We start from the raw sequence: 13,759 nt of genomic DNA, 5'->3' as shown, positions 1-13,759 counted from the left end.
GGGAATCTCCCATTTCTCATTTCAAGGTAGAAGTTTTCCAGAGCTAGGGAACAAGCAACGCTAGAACACTCGACGAGCCTCTTAGATCTCAAAGCAGTCATAGCCCTGATGTGATCTTTTCTTTTTCAAAGTTTAGACTGGGAGGGATGCAGACTGGGTGGGGGTGGAATAGAGGGCTCTGCTGCTGCTAAGTTGCTTCAGTCATGTCCAACTCTGTTGGACCTCATAGATGGCAGCCCATCAGGCCCCGCCATCCCTGGGATTCTCCAGGCAAGAACACTGGAGTGGGTTGCCATTTCCTCCTCCAAGGCATGAAAGTGAAAAGTGAAAGTGAAGTCGCTCAGTCGTGTCCGACTCTTTGGACCCCGTGGACTGCAGCCTACCAGGCTCCTCTGTCCATGGGATTTTCCAGGCAAGAGTACTGGAGTGGGTTGCCATTGCCTTCTCCAATAGACGGCTCAGTTTCCTCTTATGTAACATCCTGAAGCAACTTGTAGACCCAAAATCTGCCTCCTGAGAAACCACCTCCCTTCTAAATGCTACCTTTGCCTGGGAATTCCTCCCAGGGGCAGCTTCTCCCATGCTCTCTAAGAATGGAATCAGCTCTTAAAGCCAGCCTTATGTTTCCTTCCGTGGACTGCCCTCTGCCTTACCTAATTCTGGTCAGCAGGTTCTCTGCAATTACAGGCTGTCCCATCCGGGCTTTGAAAGAGACCATTATTTTCAGGCCCAAATAATGTATTAGCACAATTTTTCCGTATTTCAAGGAGTACATGTTTAGAAGAGAGATTCTGTGACAGTTCTACCTTAATCATTTGTCATACAAGATGAGTTTTTTGTAAGAAGCCCATTTCTAGTCATTGGGGGGTCCCTGGGTCTCACTGCTCAAGGTTTACCCCACCCCACAAAACTGTAGCGGGTTCCTTCTAGAAACTGCAATGCCAAGAATATCTGCAACTTTGGTGATTTAGTCACTAAGTCGTGTCTGACTCTTGCAACCCCATGGACTGTAGCCCTGCCAGGCTCCTCTGTCCATGGGATTTTCCAAGCAAGAATACTGGAGCAGGTTGCCATTTCCTTCTACAGAGGATCTTCCTGACCCAGGGATCGAATCCACATCTCCCACATTACAGGTGGATTCTTTACCGCTGAGCCACCAGGGAAGCCATCTGCAACTTTCAGTTCAGTTCAGTCACTCAGTCGTCTCCGACTCTTTGCGGCCCCATGAATTGCAGCACGCCAGGCCTCCCTGTCCATCACCAGCTCCTGGAGTTTACCCAAACTCATGTCCATCGAGCTGGTGATGCCATCCAGCCATCTCATCCTGTGTTGTCCCCTCCTCCTCCTGCCCCCAATCCCTCCCAGCATCAGCATCTTTCCTAGCATCAGTCAACTCTTTGCATCAGATGGCCAAAGTATTGGAGTTTCAGCTTCAACATCAGTCCTTCCAATGAACACTCAGGACTGATCTCCCTTAGGATGGACTAGTTGGATCTCCTTGCAGTCCAAGGGACTCTCAAGAGTCTTCTCCAACACCACAGTTCAAAAGCATCAATTCTTCGGTGCTCAGCCTTCTTCACAGTCCAACTCTCACATCCATACATGGCTACTGGAAAAACCATAGCCTTGACTAGACAGACCTTTGTTGGCAAAGTATGCCAAAGAATGTTGGCAAAATATGCCAAAGAACGCTCAAACTACCGCACAATTGCACTCATTTCACATGCTAGTAAAGTAATGCTCAAAATCTGCAACTACACTGTCAAAAGAATTTCAGGGGCCCAACCATTTGTGGACAGAGGCAACAGGGGCATGACAATTAAGAACTTTCTGCTCCTGTGCTGGCTTTCCTTGTTCATCTGCATTGAGACCACTGAGCACTGACAGATGCCAGCCCACCTGCTGTACCCTGAGAGTGAACATGGGGAGGACCCTGACTGACCAACTGCAGCAAAAGAACCATCTTGTTGAGCAGAGTTCCCAGGACACTCTTTGTAACACCTTTAGGTTTCCAGTTTTTCAAAAGTCTACCTTGATCCTGAAGTCTCTGGAACACTATGAAGTATGGACATTGCTGTGAAAAGCAGAGCTTTTAGAATATCTGAGATGGCTTATTGCCTGCCTGGGATCTAGCTTCTCCCCCTCTTTAGAAACAGACCTCTGGACAATGTGCCAGGTTGTTTGTTTATAAAAATAAATATTTAAATAAAACATCTATTTATTTATGTATATATAAATAAATAAGCTAACTACTCTGAGCCTCTTGTGAAGATTGGATGATTACAGTACAGTGTGTGCTTAGTCATGTCCGACTCTTTGTGACCCCATGAGCTGTAGCCCACCAGGCTCCTCTGTCCATGGGATTTCCTAGGCAAGAATACTGGAGTGGGTTTCCATTTCCTCCTCCAGGGGATCCTCCTGGCCCAGGGACCAAACCCGAGTCTCTAGCATCTCCTGCATTGGAAGGCAGGTTCTTTACCAACTTCGCTACCTCTGAGCCTCTTGTGCAGATCAGATGTCACTAAATACAAGTACAGGCTTTGGGGTGAGGCCTCTTGGAAGCCATGTCTGTTCTCTCCTCATCCAGTCCCAGCTTAAACAGGGACACAATGGCTGAAGGTCCAGCCCTGGTCTTGTGAGCCCAGTACTGGGGCAGAGACAAGAAGAGCTTGGTCACTGAGGACCTCTGGAGCCACCATACCAGCCCCACTCTTCCCTCCATCTGTTACTTGAGAAAATGAACCCCTAATTTTCTTGGGCAGCCCCCACTGTAAACTGCAAAAGGCAACACTGACTGATGTTACACAAACATCACCGCCAGACACTGAGGACAACTAGACAAAAGATGCCCACTTATGTTTCCCCAATCCAGACAGAACCTTCCGGTTTTATTTTCCCATATTGCATGCAAACAACCTTAGCCACACCTTTAAGGTTTAGGTGGGGGCGGGGTTTCACTCTAAAACTGGAAGGAGGCCCACATTTAGCAGCTGGACGGACCAGCTGCTAAATGTGGGCCTCCTTCCAGTTTTAGAGGCACCCCACTCCAGTATTCTTGCCTGAAATCCCATGGATGGAGGAGCCTGGTGGGCTGCAGTCCACGGGGTCCAAAGAGTCGGACACGACTGAGGGACTTCACTTTCACTTTTCACTTTCACGCATTGGAGAAGGAAATGGCAACCCACTCCAGTGTTCTTGCCTGGAGAATCCCAGGAATGTGGGAGCCTGGTGGGCTGCCGTCTATGGGGTCGCACAGAGTCGGACACGACTGAAGCGACTTAGCAGCAGCAGCAGCAGAGGCCAACATGTGAAGGTAAACCTGTAACAGGTGTGTAAGTACGATACTTATTACATGCATAATACAAGTGACGCTTGATCCCAAATACTGACTCTAACAGAAACCCATGAATCTACCCCCACTCCAGACAAGTTAAAGGCAACATCCTAATGATGTTTCTTCTCTTTTTATTCTAATTATAAAAGTAATATAAAAATTCATACAAACAGAAAAATCTGCAGATACAGCATACAAATGCAGAAAACAGAGGGACATAAAAGGCACAAATAATTCCAACCAGAAATAACTTTTATGCCATGGAAATAACCTCCTGAACCTTTTGAGACAGACAATTGCCCACACATGCATTGACTGTTAGATGGGATCAGAGTAGAGGTGTAACTGTGCCATTGTACCTGTGTGATTGTGTAACTGGAACCCCTGTTCAGCGCACCGCAAACATATTTCCATTTTAGCGCCACAAGTGCAGCCTCCTCTGTCCAGGTGCTGGACTAGGACTGTCCCTCCTATACTGCTACCTCCCTGTTTCTAGAAGGGCTTCCGAGGTAGTGGTAGCCTTTGGGGAATGGTCCTGAAGCCAGGACAGCCAAAGCCACTTCTCTGGCAAGCCTTGTTTGCGGGGCAGGCTGGCTGCCCCAGGGCGTGTGAGCTGTTCTGGGTGACTACCCCACACCATCCCCCAACCCAGCCTTTTGACTTGCCCAGGATCACATCTCTTCTCTCCTCCAGGCCCTCGGCCCCCTCCAGTGTGCTCCAGGGAATCATACATACATATATACATACCTGCAGACACACAAACACACACTCAGTCGTTCACTCCTCCCTGTCTTTCTCTCTCTCTGTCTCTGTCTCACTGCTATCCAGTCTCTTACAGATATCTTACTGCTCTGCTCCATGGGGCTCTTTCATTTTCGTTCCCTAGTTTTCAGCCAAGAACATAAACCATTTTTCCCCTCTGTACTGCTGAGGGGCAGATGATATTAGATCACCCTGCTGCTGACTGTGCAGAGGAAAGCCCTCTGCATCTAGAAACGCAGGAGGAATGTCCATCTACCATCTTCCCACGTGGGTCTCAAAGCCATGGGAGGGAAGAGAAATTCTTCTCAAGAATAATGGCATGCTCGCTTCTGCAGCACATATACTAAAACTGGAGCAATACAGAGAAGATTAGCATGCCCCTTGTGCAAGGATGACACACAAATTCTTGAAGCATTCCATATTTTTATGGAAGCAACCTAGATGTCCACTGACAGATGAATGGATAAAGAAGTTGTGGTACATGTATACAATGGAATACTACTCAGTCATAAAAAGGAATGCATTTGAGTCACTTCTAATGAGGTGAATGAACCTAGAACCCATTTTACAGAGTGAAGTAAGTCAGAAAGATAAAAACAAATATCATATATTAACACATATATATGGAAACTAGAAGGATGGTACTGACGAATCTGTTCACAGAGCAGCAATGGAGATGCAGACATAGAGAACAGACTTATGGACAAGGCTGGGGGAGAAGTGGGAGAGGGTGAGATGAATGGAGAGAGTAGCATGGATGTATATACACTATCATATGTAAATAGATAGCCAACAGGAATTTGCTGTACAGCTCAGGGAACTCAAACTGGGGCTCTGTAATAAACTAAGGGGTGGAAATGGGTGGGGGGTAGGAAATAGATCCAAGAAGGAGGCAACATAGGTACACCTATGATTAATTCACATTGATGTATCACAGAAATCAAACCAATGTTGTAAACCAATCATCAATCAATTAAAAATAAATATTAAAAGGAAAAAAAGAAGAATGGTTAACATTTACCAAGCACTCACTCTATGCCAGGAACTTTTCATATATTATCTCGTAACTCCCACGAATACCCATGATGTAGATACTATTATTATCCCATTTTACTGACGAGGATGGACTTCTTAGGTGGTGCTAGAGGTAAAGAACATGCCTGCCAAGAGAAGCAGGTGGGTTCAATTCCTGGGTCAGGAAGATCCCCTAGAGGAGGGCATGGCATCCTCCTCTTGGAATACTCCAGTATTCTTGCCTGGAGAATCCCACAGACAAGGAACCTGGCAAGCTTGCCAGGAGCCTGGCAAGCTACAGTTCATAGCTACAGGTCACAAAGAGTTGGACATGACTGAAATGACTTAGCATGGACACAAATTGAGGATGGGGAAATTAACTAACTTGGCCAACATCACATGACTAGTAGCTGGTATACCCAAGAACTGAACCCCCAAACCTGACTTCAAAGCTCATTCTCTCTCCAGGGTGCAGTCCTCAGAGGAGGATGACCTCTTTGTCAGCTATCCATTTCTAGAGGTCAGGTGACTTGTCCTAAAAATTCACCAGATATTTCAAATTCAATTTCTATACTTCAGCCTGTTCTGAGAAGTAGAATTTAGCAACTGTGGGGATTCCAAACACTGGACTTGCATGAGCTCAAACCAGATCTTTATTTAAGCCATGGATAGCAAATTCCCTGGAAAGGACCAACTAGGAATTTAGATAAATCACTTCTGAACACATAGCCCAGGAAAGACTAATAACCCCACGATCCTTATCCAAAAGGGAAGCTCAGGTTTGAAGCTTGTATAAAATGTCAAAATCTGAGCCAAGGCATTCCTGAAGTAATACAGAGAAAGAACTTGAACAGCTGGATGTCAAGATTTAGTATAAAGGTACAGTAACTAAGAAAACATGTTGGCACAAGAATAGAAAAATAGAACACTGTGTATACTGGAGATCTCTCAACCCACACATATAGGGACTCTTGGCTCAGGATGAAGGTAGCTCATGGGAAAGGACCATGTTTTAACATTTATTATTTTATTTGTTTAGTTTTGGCTATGCTGGGTCTTCGTTGCCGTACAGGTTTTTCTCTAGTTGTGGAGCTTCTCATTGCCTGGGCTTCTCTTGATGTGGAACACAGGCTCTGGGCACACGGGCTCAGGAGTTGCAGCTCTCGGGCTCTGGAGTGCAGGCTCAATACTTGTGGCACAGAGCTTCGTTGCCGTCAGCATGTGGGGTCTTCCTGGATCACAAATCAAACCCTATGTCTCCTGCACTGGCAGGTGGACTCTTTACCACTGAGCCACCGGGGAAGCCCAGGACCATTTTTTAATAAACCTGATGTTGCAGGGAAAGAAATGAAGCCTTTCCTGTATCTCACACCATATGTAAAAACATTTCCCAGAGGACTTTACATCCAGTGACTAAAGGCAACTGAGGAGAAAATCTAGAAGACTATCTTTTAGACCTCAGGTTATCAAAAGTTCCTTAAACAGGTCATAGATATATAGATATATTGATAACTGGACATTACAGATAAGAACTTAAGCTCACCAAAAGATATGCTTATAAAAGTGAAAAGGCAAACCACCAAGTGGGAGAAGACATTTTCAACTGTTGACATAGAATGTCACCCGCCATATCAGTAGGGCTATCAGGCCATCAGCCACTACCACTGCCTAGACAGTGCACCCTTAGGGGATATAGGATGGGAGGAAAAACAACAACAGGATATTGGCCCTAGATAGTTATGGTTCTTATCAAAAAAAAAAAAAAAAAGGTATCAGTGAGCCTAGACTCTTGAATCTTCCCCAGCACAGAAAAGTACTAAATTCATTAACTTGAGATGTCTATTTTTAATTAATAGCAATCTTTTAATGTTCTAACTACCTGGTTTTTGTTGCAACACCCCTAAATATCCTGACTCCTCCCTTACCCCTTTGAAACAGTCCCTCAGAGCTATCTGAGACGCTGCCTCCTGGGCTAAAATCCTCAGATTTTCCACTGAATAAGATAATTCTCAACTTTTTGGTTGTGTACTTTTTTCAGTTGACACAGCTCATACCAACAATAAGGCACTCCCACAAATCAGTAAGAAAGAGAGAAACACCAGAGTAGAAAAATAGACCAGAGAATTGAATAGGCACATCACAAGAAATCTAAATGGCCAACAAATATATGGAAAGGTGTTCAGTCTTACTGGAAATCCAACAGATGTGAATTAAAACAATGAGACTAGTTTAGTCAAGCCTTTACACCTAACTTCCAATTTACAAAAATTATCAGAGAAGAACAGGTGAGACACCAAGAGGGAACATCAGACAAATGCAGAATGTGATGTTTCTTCAAGACAACTGGCCTATAGTGTCATCAAAACAAAAGAGACTAAATATGTACTAACCAAATGCAAAGTATCGAATGGATCCTTATTCTTTTTAACTAGATATAAAAAACATTTTTGTGTCAATTGAGGAAATTTCAATATGGACTAAATACTGTATGATACTATGTAATTATTGTTACTTCTCTTGGTTATTGTGTTTAAACAGTAAAATATCCATCTTCTTAAGAGGGTCATATTTAAGAGTGAGTCTTATCATAATTTTTTATATGATTCACACACACAAAATACGTAAAGAATTAACATGCCAAAATATGTAATTACTGACTTAATGGTAGGTAAGTGGATGTTCTGTGTACATTATTCCTTGTACATTTGAAATTTGTAATAAAAATTGAGTTAATCTGATAATAAATTTAGGCTAGAAAAAAATCTCATGTCCACACACAGTTATATACCAATGCACACAAAAATAAAAGCTAAACTTGTAAAGACTAGCATTACCAAGCATCGGAGAGAACGTGAGGCACTGAGACTTCCCACACACAGCTGATGGGAGTATAAATCAACAGAATCACCTTGTCATCATCCAGTAAAGTTAAAGGAACATAACCTATGACCTGGTCATTCTACTCCAAGGTATCCAGCCTACTTAAATGTGTGTGCTTGAAAACAGGGAGACACAGATGAGAATGCTCAGAGCTGATGTAGTCATCAAATCCCCAAACAGGTAACAAGCTAGGTGGATGTGTAAACACCTGTTGATTGCCCAAATACTATACTAGAGTGACAATTAACTATAGCTGTGTGCAATAATGTGCAGGAACCTCACGCACACTGTGTTGATAAAAGCAGCCAGACACAAAGAACACATGCTGTATGGATCCACTTCTATACACTTAAAGACTTTGACACAAAAAAACAATATTGTCCATGGATGTCTATTTATATAGTCAAATTTTAAAGGAAAACAAAGACGTGACTGACCATAAAAGTTGGGACAGCAATGATCTTTGAAAGGGGGAACTGCAGCAGAGAAGGGATATATAGGAGGGATGGGGGGCGGGGAATAGCAGTGTTTTACTTCTTGACCTGATGCATTTACTTTGCAGAAAAATTAAATTGTGTATTATGTGCTATATACTTTTCTCTATGACTGCTATAGCTCACAATGAAGAGATTTAAAATAAATGGCAAAAACTATCTGTAGAAAAATTAAAACCTGGCCCCAAATCCGTCAGTGTTATTGGGCAGGACTCCTCTGAACCACGTTTACCTGGGGGAAGATGGCATCTGAAATGAAACCATAGGTCTCTGGGCTCCTCCAGGGAAAGCCTTTCCATGGACCTTGCTGAAGAGGGAATGGTCAGCTATCACCAGACTTTGAGTTTTGGTGTCCAGGAAATAAGCTAATTTTTTTCTTTCAGAATTGTGCCCATCCTACCAGAGAGGTAATTCTCATTCCTCCAGTCTATACACTCTGTAAGAGAGGATGAAAATCTCCCATATTTGTTACACCCAGGACCTGAAGCCCAAGGCAGAACATAGAAGACATCACCACATGGCAGAGGGTGGGGTGCTCAGAGCTAGGCAGTCCTGCCTGGACATTGGGCACCTGATGTACAGTGACAGGGGCACAGAGCAGGATAACAGATCAGGCTCAAACCCAGGCCAGGCACATCATCCATGCTCCTAGAAGGAAAGCTTCTCTGTTTCTGTGCCCTTGGAGATTTTCCTTAATCATTCACTATTACAGAATTTAATTCAGCTGTGAGTAACAGAGCCCAACAGAACCAGTGAGGTTTTCACTTTCTTTCATTTAACAATCAATCTTCAGGTAAGTGGTGGTTGGTGTAGAGTCAATGATTGGGGGAGGAGGGGATACCACTACCATCTTCTAGACCTTTTCTTCATGGCCCCAAACCAGGGCCAGCATTAGGATATATGATGCCTTTGTGCAAGGTACAAACAGTTGTCCTACTGAGCAGATGAAGAGTAACAGGACTCACTCACCCCCAGACAGTTTATTGAAAGACACCCCATTAACAAAATCTGGTTTCATAGCTGTATCTACCAGACTCACCAAGGTAGTCAAGACATCTCCAATGAACCTCAGTTTTCTTTTAGTACTGAAATCTGCATTATATGAAGCCTAGGACCTAAATTGGAGAAGGCAATGGCATCCCACTCCAGTACTCTTGCCTGGAAAATCCCATGGATGGAGAAGCCTGGTAGGCTGCAGTGCATGGGGTCGCTAAGAGTTGGGCACGACTGAGTGACTTCCCTTTCACTTTTCACTTTCACGCATTGGAGAAGGAAAGGGCAACCCACTCCAGTGTTCTTGCCTGGAGAGTCCCAGGGACGGGGGAGCCTGGTGGGCTGCCGTCTCTGGGGTCGCACAGAGTCGGACACGACTGAAATGACTTAGCAGTAGCAGTTAGCAGGACCTAAATTCTGAAATTAAAAGGACCACAAGCCCAAACTCACACTGACTTCTGGAAATTAAATATTCAGAGGTTTATTTACTGGCAAAACTTAGGCAATCCATCAGACAGGCTCAGAAAGTTCACTCTCAAGTTGGGAGTGTGGGGAGAGGGGAATGTGACAGGTGTCCCCTCAGACGCAGGTGCCAAGTTCAATGGCGTGGCAGTTTCAGTGCCTGTGGACATGTACCACAGCCTGGGCAGGCCCCAGGTTACAAAACTGTTAGCTCTGCTGTGGCATTCACTTTTACACTTTGGTCAGCATCCCTTGACAATAGGGGGAAAAAAAAATCAAGGGGTGGGTAGTGGTTTTCATCGCATACAGGTGGAAATGGGGGTGAGGTGGGGGGAGGGTGTGTGCACAGCAGGTTCGCATTTGAATAAGCGTTCTTCCTATATACAACTTGAGCACACCAAAGCCTTAATGGGGAAAGATCTGCAAAACGGGCACAGCAACTGCATTTATAAAGTATAAATCAAACTCTGACCTTTCTAGCTGCCAGATCATCTACACAAGTCGCAAATTCAGGAAAGTGCATGATATTTTCTCTCCCAATTCTACATCAGTCCCTAAAAAGGATTTCAGAGAAGCCTTGTCTGGGTCTGTTTCTGGAAATCAAAAGACCACCCTCTCTGATTAGATTTTACCCTACTTTCAAGTTAGGTTCAGTTCAGTCGCTCAGTCGTGCCTGACTCTTTGCGACCCCATGAATCGCAGCACACCAGGCTTCCCTGTCGCCCATAACCAACTCCCGGAGTTTACCCAAATTCATGTCCATAGAGTTGGTGATGCCATCCAGCCATCTCGTCCTCTGTCGTCCCCTGCTCCTCCTGCCCCCAATCCCTCCCAGCATCCGGGTCTTTTCCAATGTTGCTATTTGTTTCATGTTGCCAGAAGAGAGGGAACAGAGACAAGAAACCTCATTACAGCACAGCAGGCAGCAGACTGTCAGCATCAAGCCTGCATCAGGCCTCCCCCAGTCTCACCGGAGCAGCCAAGATGGCCTAACCTAGAAGAACACCTATCACTAAGCCTGGGGAACCACTGCTTTTATAGCAAGCAAACCTGCTTTTTGTCCAGGAGGAGACAATATCTTGACTCCCAATGTTACCAACTACATAAACAGCCTTGAGAAATGGCTTTAGTAACAGACTGGTCAGGTTTTTGTATTCTGGGCACACACAGCCCAGGGTGTGAGCCCAAGAAGACCAGGGAGAACCCTGTGTCCCAACAGTGACCGCCTCTGTGGCTAGAAAGCCAAGCCCCCTAATTAATACCCCCACTGGAATCTCATTATGCAAAGGAAAGTAGCAATTCCCAAAAGAGGGCGTGCAGGCATAAACAAACGCGAAAACATAACAGAATCAGATGTAGTCCTACCTTAACCACTGGCCTCTGGCGTGCACACTGCAGATTCCGTCAGGAAATGGGAATGTCCACTGCTGAATTTCTGCCGTGAGTCTCTCCAAGAAAACCCTCTGTCACGACCTTTGCTCCTGCTAAGCTGTGGGAATGGCCTTGCTGCTGCCTCCCGGGGCCACAGAGAAGTGAGCGCTACCACTAGAGTCTCTGAAGTGCTCAAATACGACATCAGAAGCCACAGGCGTCCACAAGAAAAGAGGGAGCGCCGGCCTTTATCTTTGGATTTCTGACCAAAACAGCATTCCTATCATCCAGGATCGGACGCCTTTCAAAGAGCAACTTTGGCCATTTTACTGCCAATTCTCACCATCTCCAAATTAAACTCAGACGCTGTGCGTGGTTGGGGGCCGGATGGAGGGCAAGGGGCTGGACAGAAGGCGAGGGGCGGGGGCCCAGGGCGAGGGAGGGGGCAGAAGGCTTCCACGGCTCAGCTCCAGGTGGCCACACTCTGCACTGATTGTGAGTGGTTTCACCAGGCTTAGGTCGTTTGCAGCACTCTGCCCTAAGGACGTTTCTCTCCTGGGAAATTTCTTAGCCTCTGTGGGCCACCAATGCAGGAGGCGCGGGTTCCATCCCTGGACCGGACGATCCTCTGGAGGAGGAAATGGCAACCCACTCCAGTATTCCCATGGACAGAGGAGGCTGGCAGGCTAAGTCCATGGGGCTGCAAAGAGTTATGACTGAGTGACTGAGAACGCAGGCATACACGCAATGACTCAGGTTGGTACCTTACAGATTTTGAGAGTTGCCAAAATGTGTTAGGGGTGGACTTCATTTAGGTTCAAATTCAACCACGTTAGTGTATAGAAACAATTTTTATGTTTCAGAACATAATAATCTCTCTTGTTCTGCCTTCCTTTTTGCTTCCCCTCCTTTATCAGCTGTTACTGATTCTCTTTTCTCTTTCCTACTTGAAATGGCTAAAACCAAAGAGGAAGGGGTAGGGAAGTGCTGTCAGACTTGGAAACTGTCAGAACTAGTGGAAACAAACCATTTCAGATCCTTTCCCAATTGCCACCTCAACTCTTGAATTTTAAAAATTTCCTCTTGGGAAATTTAAACATTTCAGCAAAGATTCCCACAGCCCCCAAGTGATACGTAGCATCTTTGCAGCCCTCTACCAGTGGAGGCCTCTTCGCTGTTGTTACCTGTGCTGAGGGGCGGGAGGCAGGTAGCAGAGAGTGAAGTGGACACTGCTGAGTGTACGGTGTTGGACATGGACTTCAGGTGACCGGTTTCACTCACACTCACTTCTTTGTGTCCTTGTGACCAATGGTTTAGATTTCTAAGAGAGCTAGCAAAGATTAGGTACCTATGGAAGAAAGAAAGGCCAAGCATGGCCTCCTGAGCACAATGAATGAATGAGCTATTCTCCAAATTCTAGCCCAGTTTGTGAGCTGGGCTGGCACGCCAGTCTACCTTTCGTTACCAACACACAGTGATCAATACTGGCTTCCTAAAACAGGGATCAGCTTTCCCACGTTTCCATACAGGGTCAGATAATAAGGATTTTAGGCTTTTGGACTCTATGGTCTCTGTGGCAGTTACTCAACTCTGCCACTGGAGTGGGAAAGTGGCCACAGACAATCCATAATTAAGTGAGTGTGGCTGTGTCCCAATAAAACTTATTTATAAAAACATCAGCAGGCAGGATAAGGCCTTCCCACCATAGTTTGCCAACCTGCCTCATCTAGCAACCACTATGTTGTAACGGAGTATCAAGGTGCCTCCAGGCTCAGGGGGAGGGTTGTAATCAATTAGCTTTGTTTGCACAGATATGTAAGGAGAGTAACTGGTTCTAGATCAATTGTCTACAAAGTGGGTTGTGCTTACCCCAGGATGTGTATAACATGATTCATTGAGCTATGTGAAAAAACTTAGAATTTTTATTTATTTTTATATTATCTGTTTTCATATTAGATGGTTGATCTTGGTCTACTTCACCATGGATCCATGGAATTTGCAGTGAGTCAGTCCTATATAATGTGCTAATTAGAAGTCAGACTTACAAGTCTCTGAAGAGAATGGCATAACACATGTGCCTTCAAGTGGCAAAACCTGCCCACTGCCTCTCCCTGCTGGTCTGATCTGAGCTCTGCATGTTTCAGGAATTCACCCAACAGGAGAGCAGTGGTTCCTAATTCCTCGAAGACAGTTTTTTAGGGGGCGTCATAGTCTTAAATCTGAGCATTGGGCTCAGCTACTGGTCAGAACTCAAAGAAAGGGAACACACCATCACCCCTGACCCTGCACATACACACACTTTGTTCACAAGAGCATTGAACAAGCTGTGCTTCCCTGGCTTCTGGTTGTCTCCCTCTTCCTTGGTAATCAGACCTGCCATGGACATGCGATCAGATTGTACACTGCACAAGGAGCCTAGGTAAGGTGGTATCATTCACAGAGTAAATAT

At 45.2% G+C, this 13,759-nt stretch overlaps 1 non-coding gene across 1 annotated transcript; it reads left to right on the top strand.

Annotated features, from left to right (window-relative positions):
- The first annotated feature begins 4,415 nt into the window (after nucleotides 1-4,415).
- On the top strand, nucleotides 4,416-4,522 carry LOC112446531 (U6 spliceosomal RNA). Its single transcript, XR_003034534.1, has one exon. It is a non-coding gene; the product is annotated as a U6 spliceosomal RNA (small nuclear RNA).
- Nucleotides 4,523-13,759: the final 9,237 nt, after the last annotated feature.

This window comes from Bos taurus, chromosome 4 (assembly GCF_002263795.3).
Source record: "Bos taurus isolate L1 Dominette 01449 registration number 42190680 breed Hereford chromosome 4, ARS-UCD2.0, whole genome shotgun sequence".
In the NCBI taxonomy this organism is placed as follows: Eukaryota; Metazoa; Chordata; class Mammalia; order Artiodactyla; family Bovidae; genus Bos; species Bos taurus.
The sequence above is the reverse complement of the archived record's forward strand: the minus strand, read 5'-3'. Positions and strand labels throughout refer to the sequence as shown.